Source organism: Lutjanus erythropterus, chromosome 11, assembly GCF_056507025.1.
Source record: "Lutjanus erythropterus isolate fLutEry1 chromosome 11, fLutEry1.hap2, whole genome shotgun sequence".
NCBI classification, from domain to species: domain Eukaryota; kingdom Metazoa; phylum Chordata; class Actinopteri; order Lutjaniformes; family Lutjanidae; genus Lutjanus; species Lutjanus erythropterus.
In genome coordinates this window covers 36,598,847-36,621,797 of record NC_139327.1, presented here as the reverse complement: position 1 = coordinate 36,621,797, position 22,951 = coordinate 36,598,847, and the positions used below count along the sequence as shown (strand labels likewise).

At 39.7% G+C, this 22,951-nt stretch overlaps 1 protein-coding gene across 1 annotated transcript in view; it reads left to right on the top strand.

Moving 5' to 3' along the window:
- Nucleotides 1–245: 245 nt before the first annotated feature.
- The window catches only part of galnt10 (UDP-N-acetyl-alpha-D-galactosamine:polypeptide N-acetylgalactosaminyltransferase 10 (GalNAc-T10)), a 77,094-nt gene continuing 54,388 nt past the window's right edge, over nucleotides 246–22,951 (top strand). Inside the window, exon 1 of the mRNA XM_084730043.1 lies at nucleotides 246–379. The gene's annotated coding sequence lies outside the window, so the exon portion shown is untranslated. The remainder of the gene's footprint in view (nucleotides 380–22,951) is intronic.

Genomic DNA, 22,951 nt, shown 5'->3' with positions numbered 1-22,951 from the left:
TTGAAGAACCACTTGCCTAAGAGTAGTAGTGCATTATATCCCATTATATTTACTTTTACACAAGTAAAGACATTTTCACTATTAATTGATGCAGAAAAGGCTTAAATTGGTGCATAAGAAATCACCAGAATTGTTTGATGCTTACAGTTTCCTTAGGGACGACCCCCGGCTTAATATGTTGTTTGGTTTCGTGTGTGTCTGTTTGTGTGCAGCTGTAAACAGAAGCTGTACTCGGAAAAGCTACCCAACACCAGCATCATCATCCCGTTCCACAACGAGGGCTGGTCGTCGCTGCTGAGGACTGTTCACAGCGTGCTCAACCGCTCTCCTCCGCAGCTCATAGCAGAGGTCATCCTGGTCGACGACTTCAGCGACAAAGGTACAGAGGACACACACACACTCGTCACTGATCAGACATCACACCTCTGCTACTGTTGACCCACACACACAGTCACACAGATACACACACACAACTGCAGTCAGTTCCTGCGTGTCTGTAATAACTGAGACTTTTAGTTGACTGTGGCATTTTCTTCCTCCGTCTCTCCTCCTTTCATGCCCACAAACACACACACACACACACACACACACACACACAAAAACCACTGACTCTTTTGTTTGCAGGTGGTAGCGACTGTTGCACCAATAATAAGGCATTCAGAAACAAAAGCTTCAGCCAGCTCCTGCAGAGGCCCAAATTTGATCTCAGAGCATTCTTGCTTTTGTACATCATAAGCTGACAAAGGAGAAGTAGAGACAAACACACACACAGGAACACAAACACACACACACACCCTCGTGAGTCAGTGTTTAAGGAGTGTATCTCACCAGTCCAATCCGTCATTTATTATCAAGCGCCAAGAGCAGCTCGTGTTGCTCAGCTCACTTCACTGCTCTTGGGTTTTGTGTGTGTGTGTGTGTGTGTGTGTGTGTGTGTGTGTGTGTGTGTGTGTGTGTGTGTGTGTGTGTGTGTGTGTGTGTGTGTGTGTGCGTGTGTGTGCGTGTGTGTGTGAACTTTGGTTCTGCTGGTGTTTTGGAGAAAACTTTGCTGTTCTAACTTGAACATTCCATTCTAAATGCTTGTTTCGCTGCTCTGAAGCGGTGACGTTTGCTTCAAACCTGCAAAAATTACAGAACTGTATGATGTTTTGTCGGCGAACACGTGGTCTGAACCACCATGGAGCGCTTCTTCCTTTCTTCCGACGCTTTGAACTCTGCAACAGGAGGTTGTAGTAGCGTTGGAGTTGAAGCGAGTTGTCAGGAGCTATCACATAAGAACAGCTGTTGTATTAAATTAGATTTTGTTGCCGATATAGTGGATACAACGCATGTTACAGTATGTTCATAAGCACCTTTACTGTCTCACAGAATCATATGATGTCTACCGTATCCTTGGTTTGTCCTGGTCTGAGGATAATCACTAAAGTTCTTTTGTCACACCCTGAATTGATTTTTGTTTAGTCTCACTTGAATAGGTAAGGCAGGAGAGGCAAGGCTTTGACATGACTGTAATGTTATGCAGAATAAATTGCCAAAACGCTATTTTTGTACCTCGTGTCAGGAGTGCACGGACAAATTAAAACTCAGCTGGAAGAAAACATCAAGCTTTTAGTCCTACTTAGAGCCTGGGGTTGTGGTGCACTTCAGTCTCTTGTGACCAAAATGAGTATTACAACAACACTTGACCTGACCTTTTCTTTTTCACCTGCCAAAACTTTGTTTTTCACCTGCTGTTTTTCACAGATGGAAATGAGTAACTTAGAGGAATGAGTCTGAGCATACCATTTTTTTGGCGGCTAGATTAAGCAAAATGCGTCCATGCAAATGTTTTAATGACAGTTTAATTGTTTAAAAGAGGAAAAAAAGAAGGTTTTGGATCAGTGGTGATACAGATTATGAATTGCTAAATTGTCTTTCCTCCTCTGGTGTGTAATGAGGATCACATCCCCATGCGGCTGCTAGAACTTGTTGACTTGTTTAATTTTAATGCATGAAAATATTTCGGTCAGTTTTTCTTCTGCTAACATGTGGATTGTTTTATAGGCAGAGCCTCGAGCTTCTGCACAGGCTACATGCAAATCACATTACCATTGTGTTTGGAGCTGAAGACTGCAGTAACCTCTGAACAGATGGTGATGATGAGGGCATCTTGTGACCCTGCCAGCGTTAGTGAGGTTAGCGAGAGAAAAACCCACTTTCTGGCGTCGATCGGTGCTCTCACACAGGCGGCTTAATCAGTTTGAACTCTGGAGTTAATGTACAGCTTTGAACCCTTACATAATAAATCGGGGGACAAGTGCAGTATTATCGCCAGGGTCTGAGAGGAGGAGAGAACAAGATATTCATCATTAAGCCTGGTTCACAGCCACTGTGTGAAGCATAATTTCCTGCTCACTTTTCCATTTCCTTAGATGTTAAATAATGCACTAAAAATATATGAAGTGATTTAGAGAGAGACACAAAGAGAGGATATGAAGCAGTGCATGTGTCTGTCAAGTTCTGTGTGGGTTTTTTTGTGTGTGTGTGATTTATTTTATTTTTTTTAAGCTTCTGTGCCAGTGACAGCTGTGGCTGGGAGGCATCATGTTTTCGGGTTGTCCGTCTGTCCGTTCCGTTCTTGTGAACATGATAGTTCAAGAAGGCCGTCAGGGAAATTCTTCGAACTTGGTAAAAATGTTGACATATACTCACGGATGAACTGAGTAGAGTTTGGTGGTCAAAGGTCAAGGTTATTATGACCTAAATCCACCCCCCAGGGGAATTTATTGAAATTTGGTAAAAATGGCACTGATTAGGTCAAATTTTAAGGTCACTGAGAATGTGATGTCTGAGAAACACCGTGAGGGACTTTGTTGAAATTTTGTAGAAGTATCCACACGGACTCAAGGATGAACTGAAAGATCGCCGTGACCTCGCATTCGTCCCACTCTCATGAACGCAATATCTCAAGAAACCCCTTGAGGGAATTTTTCAAATTTGTCCAAACACGCTTTTGGCCATAACTCAAGAATTCATTTGCTAATTAGGACAAAGTTTCACACAAATGTCTGGTAAGATAAAATGATGAAATGGTGACATTTTGTATCTGGCCAAAGGATAAAGTTGGCCAAAGGTCAGCTTCACCGTGACATAATGTTCAGCTCTATATCGATCCTTACTTAATACCTTTTTATTAAATTCCGTCAAAGTCTCCACTATATATATGTATTACATAAGTCTGGACAAACATGGACGTAAACTGCGACTTGACTGCTTGATGGAGGCATACAACTGTGAGGCGGTAGTTCTTGTTTCTCACTGTCACAGTTACAGAGACACACTGGGCCCTATTTTGCTTCATGTGTGTGCAGGAGTTCAGACTGTAAAAGGGCCGATTGAGGTGGACTCTGGACCAGAGAGTGTGGTGATTTAATAAATGCAGTTACATCACTGTTCTCATCACTCTGAAACAGCTCAGCCAATCACAGTAATACAATATGATAATAATAGCTGAGCAAAAGCGGAATCAGCTTCTCCAGGAAATCATGCTTTCTGGATGTTGCAGAGTGGCACGACCATTAATTAGTTCATTAGCTGCATTAACATGGACCTTAATACTGCACTAAAAATCAGAATAATAGCTATAATCACATAAATTGGAAGAGACTGGCCCGATCCTGCCCAGTTGGAAGGAATTTTCAATCGTGTTTAGAAGGGTGGTGGCACATCTCCTGATGAACAGGCAGAATATTGAGTTATAACCAACCAGTCTGATGTGTGTGGTTATTTTGTAGCAGCCTGTGTCATTTGCATGAGATTTAATCAAGGACACTGGTCGGCCGTGTGTGATGACACGGCGCTGACATCGGAGGCTGCAGATTTATCAACGTGTCAGTCCTGCTGCCTTCGGATGGCCGCAGAGAATTAATGAACTGAAGGAAAAGCTTTTCATAACGCAGCTGCGGACAACAGATACCGTAAGAATCATTTATTCGTTAATTAATAAATGCAGACTACTGAAGTTCTTGTTTTATCCTAATTTTTAACACATCTACTTGAATCTTCATTCTTTGTGTTTCATTTGGATCCCACTCTGCCTCTGCTTCACACACAACAAAACATAAAACAAGACAAGGAAAAAATTAAACATTACATTACATCACATTGTATTCCATCGTAGCTGTTCAGGTCTGTTTATCATGTGTTGTGTTTTTTTAGTATGCGAGTCTTTAAAAACTTGCGTTAATGGGTGTTTCAATTACCATAATCTGTAACTTTGTAATGGCTCTTTACATTAGAGATCTGCACACAGCATCTGTTCTGAGTTCTTGTTTAACTAGAAAACCTGTTTAATTGATATAGTTTTTATTTACATTTAAGCACTAATGCTTTATTTTTGCACACTTCCTAAAAGTACTTGGTTTGCTCTTGTTGACAAAATCATGAAAGTGGCAGTTGGCTAACATCTGCTAGCTTGTTTATATATATACGTATATATTGTGTGCGACCCAACTGTTAATATGCCATTTTCAGCGTGTAGGTTAGTTTAGAATTTGTTGTTGTCCCCATAGTGATGGGGATTTTGTACATCAGGGCTCAACAGTGTTGGTCCAGTAAATCTATCAACTTAACAGAAATTAATCACCAATGATTTGATAATTGCTTCATCCTTTAATGCAAAAAAGGCAGAAAGTCCTGTTTTCAGGTTATAAAATATGTAGATTTTCTGCTTTTTTAAAGACATTTAAAGACGTCACCGTGGACTTTGAGAAACTTGGTTTAACATTTTTCACTTTTTCCCTTTTTTTAAAGACCAAATGTTTAATCAATTAATCTGGAAAATCATTGTCAGATTAATAAATAATAAAAATAATCATTAGTTCCTGCTCTAGATTAAACATGACAATTGGCTTTGGTCTCTGATGCTATTTGACAGTCACTAATAAATGAAACAATTTGTAGGTAAAAAGTGGCAAGTGGATCTTTGACCCATTTGCCCGACAGGTTAAATAACAAAAAAAAATAAACGGTGAACCCTGTACAGCTGGTGAGTCAAACTACTTTTGAATGAACCTCCCACCTGACTGTCCCTCTCCTGCCGTCTGTGAAATCTGTGCTGGGCACCAAAATAGACAGGCAAAGCAATTTCAAGGTCAGGAAAATACCAAATGATTGTTGCACTGCCATGAAAACGGGGCCCGTGTTGTTTAAGAGTGAGGTTGTTTTCTTGATGCTGATGAACTATCTCTCTGCTCCGTGGCGGCGTGGCAGCCCCACAGTAATACCGATGCCCTGCTACATTAATTGATGCTGTTTTGTTTTGGTACCTCACAGCCGACATGAGGACAATAAACAATTGATGAGAATCTTTTTCAGAGTGCAGTTATATTTTCTGAGGTGCTAATTAGCACCCAGTTTCTATGTTGTGTAATTATAGCCTCACTGCAGAGCGGCGTTTCAGGAACAGCCTCTTCTCTCCTTTTTGAAATCATAATTAATACAACGATTCATATTAGACTCAAAGGATACCTGATGATTTATATTTATCTGCATGCTCAGTATGCTGTGCTCCAGTTGACGTTATGTTTTATTTAAGCAGAAAACTTTTCTCTTTGGGTTCAGGAAAGCCCCCGGTGGATTTCGGACTCTTTAACCTTCTCATAATATCATTGTAAAGCGTGTGCTTTGCATTTTAGCCGAACAGTACAGTACAGAGGAGCGGAGTGTGAGCTGTGAAGAGCTCTGACAGCGCCAGTAGGGGATCGTTGTGAGTCGAGGATCATCAGATTCAAGGCGGGGGTCAGATGGCTTTCATTGGCAGTCTCCATATTTGTTTATTCCCAACTGTGCCCCACTTCTATATTTCTTTTCACTCTGCGGACTGTATACCACGCTGACACTCGTTTCAGCCTGAGAGGCTGGGATGTGAGATGTACATATATATCAGGTCTGATGATGGGAAATTTATATTATAATGTATTTTTCCAAGCTGGATAGAGCTGATAATACAAAGCCAAACTGCTTTCATTGGCTTGGTGGTGTGCACTGATAAAGCTGCTTTGTGATCCATCAGTCAACACAAAGAGAAGGAGACGCGCATGAAAGAGCCAAACATGTCTTCGCCAGTGGATGCTTTTTTATAGTTTCAGAGGAAGGCAACACGACATGCCTGATTTGACATGTCAGAGCAGTTAATTTGAATTATCAGCCAAAGTGTTCTATAAAAGCAGAAGTATGTTTGTGAAGTGTTTTGATGTGTTTTACTTAAAAAAGAACGTTTGAAGAATCAGTTAATCTCAGGTAGGCATAAACTACAGGTTATATGAGCTTCTTTTCAAAATACAAAAATGTGAAATTATTGGTGTCAGCCTTTAGAAACAGGTAATTATCTGTTATCTGTACTGGCTGAAAAAAATCCATATTGTGCGTCTCAACTTAGAAATGCATTAATTAACTTCTAATTAACTGAGTGTAGACTTTCACAGTTGTCATGTGTAGAACAAGTGTGCATAAATTGCTCATCAGAAAAAAATACCACATGTATTACAAGGTGTATGAAGCTGTTGATCACATTCTGCACCAGCCAAATCGTATTGTAAATGCTGCTGATGTTTGTGGCACTGTGCACTGCGCGTGATGAACATTGCACAACATCCTTCAAATCACGACAACAACTCACTAAATGCTGCAGCTTTTCAGACCAAACAGGATGACGGTGACTGGTGGTTAACCACACTGTCTGCCTGGAGGCGACGTTAGCTTCCAGCCTGCCACACAGTGTGGCTGACATTAGCAGTTCTAGCAGCAGCAGCCCGCTCTGCTTGCAGGTTTATGGGTAGTTGCATACCAGTGTATTCTGACACAGTCTACCTTCAATTTTGTATCAAAATACTGACAAGCTGTGTAGGTTTTCACACTCTGTCATCTGTTCCACTTTGCTTATAATAACATCTAGAGCTGGCGATCGGGGCATTCGTGCTGGATGAGAGGATCTGCTGTCTAGTGGCGGGCGGCTGCATCACATCTTAGAGAGATTGTACATGAATAAAACACTGATAATTGATAGTTTAACTGGCTAGTACTTCTGATGCCAACCAGCATGTATATAAGCCAGTAAATATCATGCTGTGTTAATATCTAATTTGGCAGATTGTCAAAGCATTCACTCTGAATTCTGAAGCAAAGTGCTCTATAAAAGCCAATATTTGTGAAGTTTTTTGATGAATTTTTGAAGAGTCAGAACTGATCTTTGTCGGTTGTCAGTTAGTTCGGTTATCTTCTCAGTGTCGGCCATGAGAAGCAGGTAATTACTGATTATAGGTATCAGTTGAAAAAAATCCACACTGTCTGTCCTTAGTGATGACTGTCGCCATCTTGGTTTTTTAGAGCCATAACTGACCATATTTGGATAAGAGGGAGGGAGAAAAGAAGGCTCGTTTTCTTATAGACGTCTATAGAATTGGAATTCTTTTTGCAACTGGTGGAGTTACTGGATGGGTATTAGAAAAGTGCAGGTTTAATAAGGGTGGCACATTGATGCACTGTCACCTCACAGCAAGGAGGTTCTGGGTTTGTACCCGGCAGCTGGCTGAGGGAGCTGTAGACTCCATGTTCTCCTCATGGCTGTCTGAGTTCTCCGGCTTCCTCCACAGTCCAAAGACATGCAGCTAGGCTGATAGTTGACTCTCAGTTTCCTGCAGGTGTGTGATGGTTGTTTGGGTCTTTATGCAAGCCCCGTGATGGACTGGCGACAGGTCGAGGGCGTACCCTGCTTCTCACTCAGTGTCAGCAGGGAGCGCCTCATTACCCTGTAAAGGATAAGCACTTATAGATAATGGAGGTTTGATGAAGCACCTACGCACTGACATCACGTTTCAGACCTGGAAGCAACATCCACTTCTTTTATGTATCTTATCTGTGGTCCTAACTGGTTAGAACTGTAACTTTCCATGTGTGAAATAATGATTATCATACACTATTTTTCCAGCTGCTGTCAGTTTATGTCATTTTCTAATTTCTTGTTTCCAAATGATAATACCAATTGATGTGTTCTAGTTAAATATCCATTATTTATGACATTTAATTGGGAATAAAACAGTTTGTTTGATCTTAAAACATCTATAAACAGTCAGAACTCATTCATATTCCTATCATATCCCATACATCTGAAGAGTTAATGAAACTTGCTTTAATGGGCAAGTCTTCAGAGCAAAATAAGACTTTGCCTACATGAAATGGGTATAATTCCTTATAGCCTGGTATAATAAAATAAATAAAATATGACTCAGTGATAATATTAAGATGTCTCCGCAGCTTACTTACAGGATTTGTTTCATGGATATTTTAATATTACACTTGTATGAAAAATCGCTGGATATTTAAATGCTATAAATGTCAATATTGCAGTCGATGAAGAGCCTCTTTGTGCCTCTTCTGTTTTTTGATGCTGGAGGACTGACAATCAACACTAAGGTTTGCTTTTAACGTTTAAAAATTAATGTTTAAATGGTCGATGGTTCAATTAAACTTCACTGTAGCTGCGAATGGCTTGAACAGTTATACATCTCCTCTCCTCTCCTCTCCTCTCCTCTCCTCTCCTCTCCTCTCCTCTCCTCTCCTCTCCTCTCCTCTCCTCTCCTTAAATAGATACAATAATAATTTGATTTAATCTGCGAAAAACTGTGAATACAATATGAGTTACGTTTGAATACAAGCTCATTTTATAGTATCCAGCACTTGCATTACATACATATTGTATGAACTGATTAGTCTTTTTCTTATGTTTATTTGCCCCCTTTTTCCACATCCCTGACTGCACAGCACAACTGTGCATCTGAAGTAATTTGTATTTAACATTACTGCAGACAATTGCCTGAATCAATTGTGAATTTGAGACATCTGAGATAGAGGAAAAAAAATTAATGTCATCTGGTGAAAAGAACTAAAATCAATCAAACATCTGTTATGCAGTTAGACAAACACAAAGCAAGCTCAGAAGAAAGTACTGTGTTAAGTTAGTTTGAATTAATGAGTCAACATCACAACGGTTGTTGTGTGGCAGATGACTGAAGCGTTCCTGAATGCAGCGGCACATTTTCTGAAAAGTTACTGCGTGGAACTGCAGTACTACATGACGTTGCAGGTATGATTGCTTTAAAAAAGCATGTTCTATCTGCAGTTAACGGCTCTGGTAGTTGTTTAATATTATACTTCAGTGAGGCAATTAAGATAATTAAGCAGTGGGGTGTGTTTGCCATTAAAAACATACAAAAAGCCCCAGAAAATGGTAATAAAATATAAGCAGTGATGTGATTTATACAGATCATACATTCACACAAGAAATCATGTTACTCAGACACACCAGATTACACATGGGATGGTATGGCAGTGTGTTAGTTCCCATGGCATCATGGGTAACTGTCACACCTGTGAAGGCCCCATTAATGCTGAAAGGTACAAACAGCTTTTGGAGCAATGTATTCTGCCATCCGGACAACTTCTTTTTCTGAGACGTCCCTGTGCCACGACACCAAGACGCATTCTGGACTTTTTCAAAGCGTGGCTTCGTAGTAAAAGAGTTCAGGTATTAGACTGACCTGCCTGCAGCCCAGACCTGTCTCCCATTGAAAATGTGTGGTGGATTATGAACCGCAAAATACATCAACAGTGACCCTGGACTGCTGAGCGCCTAAATTTGTATATCAAGTGAGAATGGGGAAAAAAAAATCACTTTCAAAACTTTGATTAGTGTCCTCAGTTCCCAAACATTTACTGAGTGCTGTTAAAAGAAAACGTGATATATCACAGTGGTGATACCCAACTTTTTTGGAATGTGTTGCAGGCGTCAAATTCAGAATGTGTGTCTATGAAATTAATCAGTTTGAATATATAGGTGGAAAGGTTTTTGCAAATCACTGTTTTCTGTTTTTTTAATGTCTTACATAACATCCCAACTTTTAGGGATTTGGGGTTGTAGATGCAAGACGAAACTGACCGTCCTTCACTCAATGTGTTGAGCAAGTTTAAAGCCTGGGTTTCATTCATCACTTTCTTTCTCCTGTCCATACTGAAGGTTAGCCTGTGACTTAAGATGCAGCTCAGTCACACACTGCAGTAGACAAGATGCACTGCTGATAGCAACATATGATGCTTAAATAAATGGGTGAAATGAAGAGTGCAAAAAGGACTGTGAGGGGGTGAATTTTACCTGATGGCAGTTATGGATGTAAATGCTATTTTTTTGTAAATCTGACTTTTTCTTTACAATTTTTGACAATAGGCAGTGATGTAGAAAGCACTTACAGTTAAGTATTACAGTTTAATTTATCAAATTTTTGGAGGTTCAAGGTTTAAGTGCATGTAAACACACTGATAAAAGAAAAAAATATATAGTTGTGTTGGGTCTTGTTGGCAGTCTTCAGCTCAGGAACGTGTAGCCAGGCAGCAAAATAAGATACCTTCAAAGTTGTCATTTTGAATAAGACAATATTTGTAATTTCCAAACTGTACAGTCTGTCCAAAGTAAGACGTTTCACACACTTTCCAGCACAAGCTGTTCTTCTGCAGAATAATGTCTAGAGAAAATCTCACCTGTTATTTCAGAGTGATGATTATAATTTCCTGTTCCACCCACGAGTGTGCGAAAAAACTGAAATTACATCTGGCAATATTTACATCCGTATTCATCTGTTTTTCAATACCTATCACCTTGTTAATGTAAAACGATCTCAATCCCTCCTCGCTCTCCGTGTTCATGCCCTCCCTCGCTCTACCTTTCTCACTCCCTGTCGCCCACGCTCACCTCTGTGCTGCGCTTCATTCAGGCAGAACAGTGACTCACAGATAACATGCAAACACTGGAACCTGCTGTTTTTATCTCCTCTCCTCCCCTCGTCTCCTTTAATGTCTCTTTTCTCTGCTCCTCTCCTCCTTGCTGCTCCTCTCTTCTCTGTATTTTTTCTTCATAATCTCGTCTTTGTCTCTCCCTGTTTTCTTTTTGTCTTCTCTTGACGTCTCTGATCTTTTTACCAGCTCTGTCTATTTCCTGACATCCTGTTTCATCTCCTGACATCTCACTTCTTCTTTTTTCTCACCTTTTAAGTGCTTATGTCCATTGTGATGTGGAGAGATTTTTTTTCTACAGTTTCTGTGCAGAGTTTGAATGGTGTTCTTGATATGTTTTGTTTTTGTTTGGCATTTCTTTTTATTTTAAGTCTTAGTTGTCTTCTCTTTAACTGCTGTCTGTTTTCTTTAACTCTCTTTTTTGATTTGCCTTTTAACTTTTGATTTCATGGTCTCTCATCCTTACATATCTCCCATACAAAACTTTATTATTATATATAACTACATTTTCCTTAAAAACAATGTGTAGACTCATATAAATAAAATCCCTCTCAGTTATCACTGATCAGAAGTGTGTGATGGTGGCTGTAGCTGCAGAGAACCTGCCGTCCGCCTTATTTTTCTTATTATTTTGCTGCACTCGCAACACTTAACCGACCCAAAACATCAGTATTTAATGTCCTCGTATTTTTCTGGTGCGTTCACAAACTGCTCGGACAAATACTATTGACTCCATCGTTAATTTAATTTAGCATTTTGTCTTCTGTCTTTCCCTTTTCTTGAAACCAGTTGTCTTTTGGACATTTAACAAGAAAAAATACCAAAGATCTCCTAGTTCCAGCTTCTCAAAAATCAGTATACATACCAGCAAAACTAATATTTTTGATTAGAATCGCTTAAATTTAGTTCTTAAAGAATTATGAACATGACATGGTATAGTTGCAGAATAACCTTGCTCATAACTTAATGAACATTTCCAGCACATTTTAACAATACTGCGACAATAATGATAACTGTGATAATTTTGATCCCAACAAGCATTATATGAAATTTTCACACCGTTTCATCTCTAGACCTGACTTTTTCTGCCCTAAAGTCCTCCACCTGTGCGTGGCTACATCTTTTTTTTTTCTCAAACACCAAAACTAACCTGCTAAACAACATGGCTCCTGTGTGAAGTGATCAGCAATAAATTTAAGTGAAGCAGAGTAATGGCAGCTTGTTTAATGTGATCTCATGGGATGGCGTGTAAATAGTACGCCGTGTTTAAGGATGTTTTCTGTGTCATGTCTGTGCATTTTAGTTTTGGACATGGTAACATTAGTCAGCTGATCATTGGTATGGTTAGCATTGTGAAACAATTGTGTTTACCAAACTTTTTTTCTGTCGACCCACTTTTAAAAAAATGACAAACCATCATGACCCATGGCCTGGGCTCTATCAGTAAATCTGGGAAAGAGTTAATTTGTGCATTAATGAATGTTCCTGACCATTTTTCCTGCCATTTCTGCATCATCTTATATTATCTTGATGCTTATTATTGATATTGATGGAGGCCTACACATGTTAAATACCACAAATGAATGAAGAAATGAGAAGTAGAAGGCTGAGGCCATCTCATTGTTTTAATTTCCACTCATTAGGAGAACAATTTATGACATTTTAGCTTCTTCACAAATGAGACAAAACAAGTGCATTTAGGAATTAACAGGCTTTTCTTTTTTCCTCTCATCAGTAAAACAATATACACATTTTAAAAGCTTTATAAAAGGTGTACTGCTGATACAAATATTAAATTAGCAGAATTTCTTCCATAGTCTTGCTATCACATGCAAAATAACTTAACGAATTGGTGTGTTACTCTTAAGCCGTGTGGTGAGACCAAACTGGCGTGTTAACTTCGTCCCTCGACCTGGATTTGTTTTACCCACTTTCTAACTTATTTGGCGTTCCTGCACAGCGATTTCTTCTTACTTTTTGCCCAGACTTGTTCGCAGATGCCAATATGGAATAAGCCAAAATTGTCCAATCATACTCGCCATGCCGATATACCAGCCAGGCTCTGAAAATGATCTTAGCTGCAGTCCAAGTCGTCTTCTTTAACATTCGCTTTTTTTTTCTCCTCGCTAATTCCTTCTGTTCCTGTTTTCTCTCTCTCTCTCTCTCTCTCTCTCTTCTGTCCTGTCCCATTTGGACCGCCGTATGTGTTTTACAGTATGTGGGTGTGATATCCACCTTTTCCAGGGAATCAGATCAACAAAGCTCTTAAATCTGTCTCTGGTAGATCCGTCAGCTTCATTGAGTGCTGGGACTGTTGGCTGTCATGTTGCTGACCTAACATCTGCTCTCCGTGCTGATCTGTGCTGCTGTTGACTTTACTGTACTCAGTGGAAAAATGTTGACAACAATAAATGTCAGGTTTCACTGTGAGTCCCTCAATCAAAGAGCAAGTGTTGTTTTTTTCTTATTCTTTTTTTATTCCCTCTGACATTCAACAATCATAAAGTTAGAAATCCATCATAGAAACAGCAAAAGGACAATTTTTTTCTCCCACAATAGCCTCAATAGGAAATAATATGATGAAGCCACGGCGTCTGCTAGGCTTTGAGTAAGGGCAAAGACTGATTTCTGTTGCTCAGATGTGTTGCTTCTGGCCCAAAATGAAAGCCGTCTTCTCTGGATAAAAGAAAATCTCATCAGATGAGCTGTCACGCCTGAGGTTCATTGCTAAGTGGAGTACCATGCACACCTGGTTGATAACATGAGAGGAGGATGCTGGGAGCTGAAAGCGCTATTGAAAACAGCAATAGCCTCTTTACTTCCTTAAATTTGTTTTAATCAATATTTTTATGTTGGCAGTGGATGAAATAACTGCATGTAATGTGAAATATGCAGTTCCCTTCAAATGTGTGGAGCATTTTATCGTCTTTTGGTTCACCTCTGGGGTCACGCTGCTCTCGTCAAACCTTGTTTTGAGCCACAGCGGGCGGCTCTTTTCAGCCAGAAGTCTCTAATAAAACTCACTGTACGCTTTCTCTCCAGCCCCAAAATGACAGACGGGCGGTTTGCGACTAGCTGGTAAACAGAGTGGAACATTTAGCAGCTAATGGGACAGATATTTCCCTCATGTGTTAGTAATTCAGTCACATCGTCATAAAACTGTAGTACAGGATGATGTCATCATTGAAAACAAACTGTTTTTGAGGAAGTAACAGTTAAAATAACAATTTCATGGTGTCTTTAAAGTCCAACTGAAATTAAATTGCTCTTTTTTTCTACTCCAGCATACATATCTGTTCTGTAAATCACTTGTCCTGTGATACAGCCCTCCAGCCAACCCTTTTTTACTCCTTTTAATGAGAAAAAAAAAAAAACATTAAAGGCACTTCTGTACTTTTCATGTGGATGCTGAAGCAATAAATCCCTCAGTGTGCGTTACATGAGTTTTTCTGCTGCGAAGTCTGTTCTTCTTCTTTCATCCAGTGATGTCACTGGATGTAAGGAAGAACTACAAGTTATTTCAGCTTGGATTTCTAGTCTCCAATTCCTGATAGCCCAGGGGCAAACTGGATGAATATTTTTGCCACTGACTCTATGTTTTGGCCAACAAAGTAAAAGCTACAGGCCCAGAAAAACTCAGCTTTCTTGGTCAATAGACCGTGCACTGAGGAATGTGGTACTTACCATCAACACTGACTGAACATCCTCATGAGAAGTGCCAGGTTTTCTCTTTAACAGTATCTATTTTTCATACCTTCCTGACATTTCACCAAGGTATGCGGCATATGATGGGGTTCGTGTGGAACAACTCGACTCTGCTTGCTTTGTTTAGGCTCCCTCTAGGCCAGGGGTCTGCAGCCTTTATTCTCAAAAGAGACATTTTTGGCCAAAACAAACAGAAAACACTTGTCTGGAGCCACAGCTTTTAAGGCTGCTATTTTCTCCTGAGACTTTCATTCTTTGAATTTGGCATCTACAGCTAGCCGAGGGAGACTCCTGACAAGCCACAGGCAAACGTTATAGGAAAACTGCAGAGCTGTAAATGTAGGCTGTGACCTGTAAAACCTTTCTTTTTTATTATTAAACTGTATATAGGCTCATTTTGCTGTGACAGTCTTCTTGGACTTCTTACATATTACCATGGTTTATTGTACATCTGATCTTTTGTAGCCAAACCACTTCCACACTACTTAAATCTCCCTTTTTGGAACTAACGCCTCCTCCACTGTGGAGCCAGAAGCAATGTTATTTTTGCTTTAAGCCATGCTTGTTGCTGTGTGTAACAGTGTGGCATCATTCAGTCAGCAGAATATTGCCATTATCACAAAATATCACTGTATACATATATATATATATATATATATATATATATATATACATATATATTTTAATCATGAAAAAAATTATAAAGATACATTATGAATGATACAATATAGCCAGTGCTGGAAAGAGTACTAAAAATCTGTACTCAAGTACAAGTACTGTTACTGTATTAAAATATTGCTTAATTATAAGTACTGTTGTTAGAAAAATACTGAAGTACAAAGTACTCATCTCAGTTACAGTTAGTTGACACATTATCAATAGCAGATATTCAGTGAAAGAAGTTTCTGTTTCATCTCTGCAAACTAGGTGACAAATGTTAACTGATACTTGGAAATGCTAACAACTGATTAATCATTAATAATGTAAAAGATACAAAACGTGTTATTTTTCTTTTTTCCTCAATTCTCCTCCTCAATATCCTCTTTCATTTTTTTTTTCTTTTGTCATGTTTTTCTCATGTTTCCTTATTCAACAAATGGCTCTGCCAGACAATGCCGAGTCAAATGAAGTGCCATTTCTAGACCATAGATTAAACATCCATTAATACATTTTAATTGGTTAATTCTCAATCCCGATTAATCAATTAATAATAAATCATTAACATCCTTACTCCACACCTGCATCTGCTGCAGTGTTTTGGAGGTTTTTTTTTTTTGGTCCATATTTCCTGTTTTTCATTGGTCTGTTTGCAGTCAGGTCACCTTATTGGCTTCAAAAATGAAGATGAAACGTTTGGATATTAATTCAAATTGTACTCAGTAAACTAAGTAAGTAAATTACATGATGTAATATATACTCCAGTACAAGTAAAAGTGCAGACTTGAAAATCTACTCATAAAAGTACAAGTACCAGAAAAAACTACTTAATTACAGTAACTTGAGTATTTGTAATTAGTTGTTTCCACCTCTGAATATTGCACACCCCTACCCTGATATACTATGATACCTTGATGCTGTCCAAGCTACTAAACGTGATTTCAGTAGGATTTTTTAAAATAAACATTGGTGCTAATGTTCATCCTTGGTTTGCATGTGTCAGCATCTTCACTTCTTCAATCCGCCATTCTGTCGGTTCTGTAAAACCACCAGCTGTATTTTCTACAGCTGTAAATTCTAACACAGCATCTGTAAGTCCATGTTTGACATTTGATTAATGCAGTGTTTAGCTATGAGGATTCTGCTTTTAATGTGAGCCAGCTGCTCAGAGAATGATCAGTTTTCGCTCTCATTGTCATTTACTCATTCAGTGCAAAATAAGCTCAGATCAGAAATGTATATCATTAATGCTCTTGCCGCGTTATTAAAGATTTCTAAAAAAGATTTTGTCAGCCAAAGGGACAGCCTCATATTTTCCTTTCATATCTCATCTCTGGCATGTTATTGGGCTCAGACGTCTTCATAGCGGAGTTTCATTAAACCAGGGACAGTGTGAGGCCCAGATGTATCCATCATGGTTAACTGTGGTCTGTGACAGAGACAATTCCTCTCTGCAGGACCACTGAGTCTCACTGCAGCGTCACCTCCCGCGATGGAAACCTGTCACCGTCTCCAGATTGATTGTCCAATTATTCACTCGCTGTCCAGCGCCTGATGGGATCAATTAGACAACTGTCTGAGAAACTGCAGAAATGGGAATATTTCATTTGGGAACACTGACTGTTAATATGAGAGAAATATTAGTACAAGAGACGATTCTATTCTCAAATGTTTCTATTTTTTTTCTTTTTCAACATGTAATTAATTCTCTATGCTGGTTTGCCAATTTGTAGCTCGCAATTTGAGACGGTGTGACATGTTTTTAATGGTGGTTATCGTGTTTTGGCAGGAAAAATGAGAGCACAGTTCAGTGTGGAGGCAGGTGATAAATGGGTACGAGCAATAAATGTAGTCATAGAGTGAGAAATGGAGCAATCAAGATGCATGAAACAACATTCAGAGGGGAGGGGGGTGGGGGGGTAATGTGAAAGACAGAGAGGTGAGGTGGATGCTTTGAATTGAATTTATGACTTTTTTTTCCAACCCGAGTCGGCGAATAAGGTCGACAGATCTTTGGCACATCTGATGGCGACCTGAAATAAAAACGCAAAAGGCGCTTTCACAATAGAATGAATACAATGGCTAATTAGAGCAGAGATCCAACAGAAATGTGAAATGAAGAGGTCATTTCTCGCCACGTAGTATTAGCGGCTTTTTACCTTTTTAGCCTGAAATGGAAAGTGTTGAAAGTCTCAGAGTCTGGAGCTAAAAGTGAGCATGTCAGTTCCTGGCTGACGGCTGACACTTTAACCGGATTATCTTACTCACGTTGCAATTCTGAGTAAGCAGAAGAGCAGAGTTGCCAATCTCTTGGCAGCAGGACAGGTCAAACATCAAAATTTGGGAAAATGGCTGTCATAATAATGAAAACAAGGACCCTCCGTTTAATATGATACTCCTCTCCTCTTTTCTGACACCTTTTAGGCCATCACACATTGTTAGTTTGTCTCATGTTGCACCACCATGTTTTCTACAGTAGCCCTGAATGGATAAACCAAACGCTTGCTCTAGTGTTATTATTATTTATTTATTGTTATTTCTTTGCAAGTTTCAGATTGGAAGGGGAGGGTGAGGCAAGTGATATTCAATTGGTTGCAATCTACAACCTCTCCATTAGATGTCACTTAATCCTACACGCTGGTCATTTTAGTTGCTGTCTTGCTAGCAACCAAGCTAATTATCTCATCAGGTACAGCCTGACCGACACTATTTCACAAGGATGCGTTGGTGATTTTTGTTGTCCCATTGTCTGGTGTGATTAAGCCTTTTTTCAAGTGTTATGATTTCCATAAACCAGAAAATATTCACATTTAAGAAAATGGAATCAGAGAAGTTTGACTTCATTTTCTTAAAAAATGTGATTTAAACTAATCAGTTAATCGTTGCAGCTCTAGTGTTCATTTCATTCTGTTTCATTCCTTACCAGTAGGATCAAAATACTATTTTCCCAGTTGACCTTAAGTTTCTGCATGATAACTTTGCTGCATATAAAGCCCCTGAGTTGAGGGAAGGGAATACAAGGTGTCAACGCTGTTACCTGCTAACAGCTGAGTGGGAGGTGAAAAACCCGGAAAAGAGCACAGATGGAGTTGTCCTTTAATATGCACATTTAAAAAACAGATCAAACAGGCTGCAGGAATTGGTAAAACAGCATGAAGGAGAAAACTGAGACAGAAAAGAACAAAAAGAGAACGAAGGCATTGAAATAATGACAAGGAGAAGTAAAACAGAGAGACAGAGACATCACCAGTCTCATTGAAACCTGTTATACCCGCTAACCTGCCCAGCTATAGTCCATGATGAGCTTCGGCAGGGTGAGAGAAGGGAGGAGGAGGAGGAGGAGGAGGAGGAGGAGGAGGGGTGTGGATAGTGGCGATGGGGAGGGGAGGCGAGGGGAGGTCAGCTCACTCTTCATTAGGCTGTAATTGAATTTCCGCAGCCCGTGCAGGAAGGATGTTGAGCCCTCGCTCTCCCTGCAGGGCAGTGTTGGCTCACTCCGGCTTCCCAACCTCCCCGATACTTTCAAGGTTAGCTCAGCTAATGGGCGACTTTCTCATCGGATTTCTCTGCCCGCCGTCTGTCATCTACATGTCTGAACATGTAGGCGCACAGGTACATGATCCACCATGTGACACTGCTAATGTGGAGTGGAGCAGAGTACTAGACACCCTGTTCAGTGCTGCAGTGGACCACCTCTGGCCCCGATAACAGCTGACACAAGTCATGGCAGCGACTCAACAAAGGACCTGCAGTGTCCCGCTGTTACCGCTGACCACACAGACTCAGAAGGACATTAAGCCTTGTCTCCCAAAAAAAGTTGTAAGGTGGATATCATCAACAAGTGTCACAGCAGCAGGACTGTTCTGTTTGCTGTTTGAAGTGTAAATATGGAACTGATGGCTGTAACAGATGGAGTGCCATGAAAGGAAAACTTCACATTTCTCATTTTACCATTTGTTTCATAACCCCTCACGGAAAAAAATACATGAATTTCCCACATTTATCCACATGTGGCCACATGTAGGAAACACGTTACCACATGTAGCATGTGTTTCACAGGGGAATATACATATTACACAATGAAAATGGTCTGAAACTACATGTTTCCAATGTGCAAAGAACATGTTTAATATGTGAAAAACATATGGGAAATACATGAATTTCACAAGTGATTTTGCACATGTAAAATTCATGTCTTTCACATGGGTTTCACATATTACACCATGAAAATGTTCCAAAACCACACGTGATTTTTCATGTCCTTTTTTTAAAAAATGATGCATTTCAGGATCAGTATTTTTGTGGCCAGGTTATTAAACGCCTCGTTTATGACGTCTTTATTTCAAAATGTTACGTATTTTGTATGAATCCTCATTTTAGGATATAGTATTTGACTGAACAGTAGGAGAGCAGGAATACTTTAAGACTTTGCTGACCCCATTGATTAGATTTTACATTTATGTCAACTTTTGCAAGAGGAGATTGCCCTCGCAGATTCAGTGTTTACTGTTGTTCCAAAACCGATACCAGTATCAGAAAATACCAATAACTGCTGAAAGTGTGGCGTCAGGCATCTGCATCGGTTTGTTTTGTTTTTGTGAGGATCCGCGGTAAAACCTGAAGGGGACTTTTTCAGGCGTCTTTTCTCCTGTGATTGTGAACTCAGTTGGACTGAACTGTTCTGGAGCTGTGGGGAAAACAAAACTGACTCTTTACAGAGTGGCTCGAAATCTGAGATTTCTGTCTTTTTTTAACGTTCTGGCATTTGGTATCTTTCCTCGTCTCACCTCTCTTGAAGTAACTCAGTCACTCTTACAGAAGCTTTATCTTGTTGAAAGTTCATTTCCTCAGGCATCATGTGATTAAGCCGCTAATCTACAGGTAATAATGGACACAGTGTGACCCATGTATTCCAGTATTAGTTGTGTTATCCCTCTACCTCTGTACTGTTGTCATGGTAACTGTCATCCACATAAATCAAACACAAGCCACCTCACACACAGTCACATCTCTCCAAAAGTGCTCAAGCAACAGGCATGGTTGTGACTCACCTGTCTTTTCGTGAGACCTCTTGGTCTTATTCCATTGGATGTCTTCTTTTTTCTTTAAGTCTGGCATCTTTAGTGTTGAAAGGACTATTTCATTACTTCTCAGTCATTACGTAATATCTTGGGTTTTGGACTGTTGGTCAGAATTTTAGGTTGTCACCTTGGGATCAGGAGCATTTCAAAAACAAAGGATGAATTTAAAAAGATAAACTGATGGATGAGGTGTTGTGTGTTCCAGTCTGTTCATTGTGTTAGGGTCAGGCAATTGGGACAAATATATGGGCTCCTACGATTGGTTGTTGTTTTTTGTCTATTTTTGTCATTTTACTCTGCTATTTTAATAGTTTGCCTCTCTGCTCGGTGACAAACTCTTGTCCAGTAATTCTTCCCAGTAGCACAAAGAGTGTGAGAATATTTTGAGTTTTAATATGTTTCTGTTGAGTTTGGTGCCCGACACACACTCGCATGAATACATCAGAAATTGCTGGTTGTTAATAGTAGGCAGTTGGAAAATTTTAACAAATCGCCCAGTCCCACATTGTCCCCTTTTAAAATTGTTTTTTTGCTTAAATTGTCTTTCTTTGCCCTAGAGTCTATTAAATAGCATTATAAGAGTTATTTGTTCAGGTGCTGAGGAAGTACTGTTATTGAGCTTTTGTGCTTCTGTTATGCAGCACTTGAAGTGCTGTTGGAGACGGTGGTCTCACTCCTTCAGTGAGGTCAGGGTTTCTTATTTTTCTGCTCACTGAATATGTCCAAAGCAGCACAGAGACACATTTTAACACTGTTAAACTGCATCTGGAAACATTTCTTCCTGTTACTCATCTCTTCCTTCCGCTCCAGCCACAGTCTGCTTGGATTTTTCTCAGCTAATTTTATTTCCTCTAATAAAGCTGTGTTTTGAGGGCCAGGGGGTAAAAGGCGGTGTTTTCACACAAGAGGCAGCACAAAGCGGTGGAGCACGTTATCATGCTTTAGCAAGTGTTTATTTTTTTTCCCCTCCTTTTTAATTGGAGTGTACTTTGGAGATGAGAGCTGTTCTCCGGGGAGGCCGACTTCATTAGCACCTGTAAGTGTCCAGGCATGTTAGCGCAGAAGGGAGAGATCTAGAGAGAGGCGTGTTGGGAGAGTTGTCTTTAATAAATGCTTGTCAGAAAATATTTGGATGTGATATTACAACTGAGTCAAAAGTTATCTAATGTTCTGCCTCCTCCACATCCCAGACTAAACTATAATTCAAAGTGCCTCAATAAATGTAGTGCTGCAGTCATTTTCTCACCCTTTTTAAAGTTAAAGTTGTAATTTTCACCCTCTTTTAACACAAGAGACGAACACGACTTTACAGAACCAAACACCTTCTTTGTTTTGCCTTGTTTCCATAAAGCGGTTATTATTATTATTTCTGTTCCATTGAAGTTTAAATTGAGAATTGGAGCTGCTCCCCAAGGAACGTCATTAGCATCCGTAATAGTGGAAGTAACTGGCGTCCTGCCAGCTTAATGGGGCCAATCTTGGTACCAAAACAATCATAAATACAAGTTAACCATTAAGCACAAAAGAGAAGGGGAGGAAAAAGGCAACGAAAAGAAATGAGCAGTGATAAGAGAAATGGCCAATAAGAGACAGGGTGGTGTTTGAGCTAAAGACTTGTTATTATGTTTTAATAGCCTCCCCTGGAGAGCACAGATGCCATTTTTTGGCTGTTCAGCAAGTTAAAAGAAGAACACATAAAGGATGGAAGAGTAATGCATCAGGAAAGAAAAGAAAATCTATGTAAGTTAGCTGAACGTACAGGTTAAGAAGATGGAAACTGGTGTTTTACTAATCAGGGTGCATGTCGATAAATAACAGCCATGAAAATGGGCTTCATTACAAACCAAACCCTCTCATCCTTTTCTTCCGTGTCCTGCTTTCCCTTCCTTTTTTTCTCCTCTGTGCTTATATTTTTCACTTCTTTTATCTGTTGATTTTATCCTTTTTTTTCTTATCATTTCTTTTGTTTTGGCTCATGCATCTTTTATAACACATGAAAACAACAAATCTAAGAAAGGATGTAAGACATGGGGGATGTGATTATCTGAGCAGGTTTTGGGTGCAGAATTGATAAGAGCTCTGAAATAAGCATTCTAATATCAAAAGCGGTTTATCTCGACTAAAAATAGCTCGGCTGCTGAAAAAGATACCAGAGAGAGACCAGAAGTCCAGAAGCAGGATCCCTTTAAAATACATGTGCATTAATGGTGTCTAAAGTGGTGTTAAGTGTCTAAATTTATTACCTTAAACTACAATGCCCGCTCATTTCAAAATACTCAGGGATGGTTTTCGCATCAACTGGTCTTTACAAAGTCTGGTCCTAACTTTGTTAAAGCCAGTCCTAATGTCAGTTGGCTATTTAGTGGTCGCTTTTGTTTATTCAGGGGCAATATGTTCACTATGGACCACCATAGTTAAGAAAGGACATGTAGGTAGTCTGCGGAGAGTGGAGCGGAGGAAAAGCTGTCTGCTGGCGAGCGGCGGCTGTACGGGGAGCTTTGGAGGAGAGAGCTGGGGGGACAGAGCTTCTCAATGCGTTGTGCGTTGCTAAGATACATCGTTCACAATCTCCTGCTTTCTTGCTCTTGATAGCTAATCATTTCTTATTTGAGGCGATGTCATGGAGGATCGAAGAAAAAGGCAGTTTCAGAGACATTGACGCAAACTACATGTCCAGCGACAGCTCC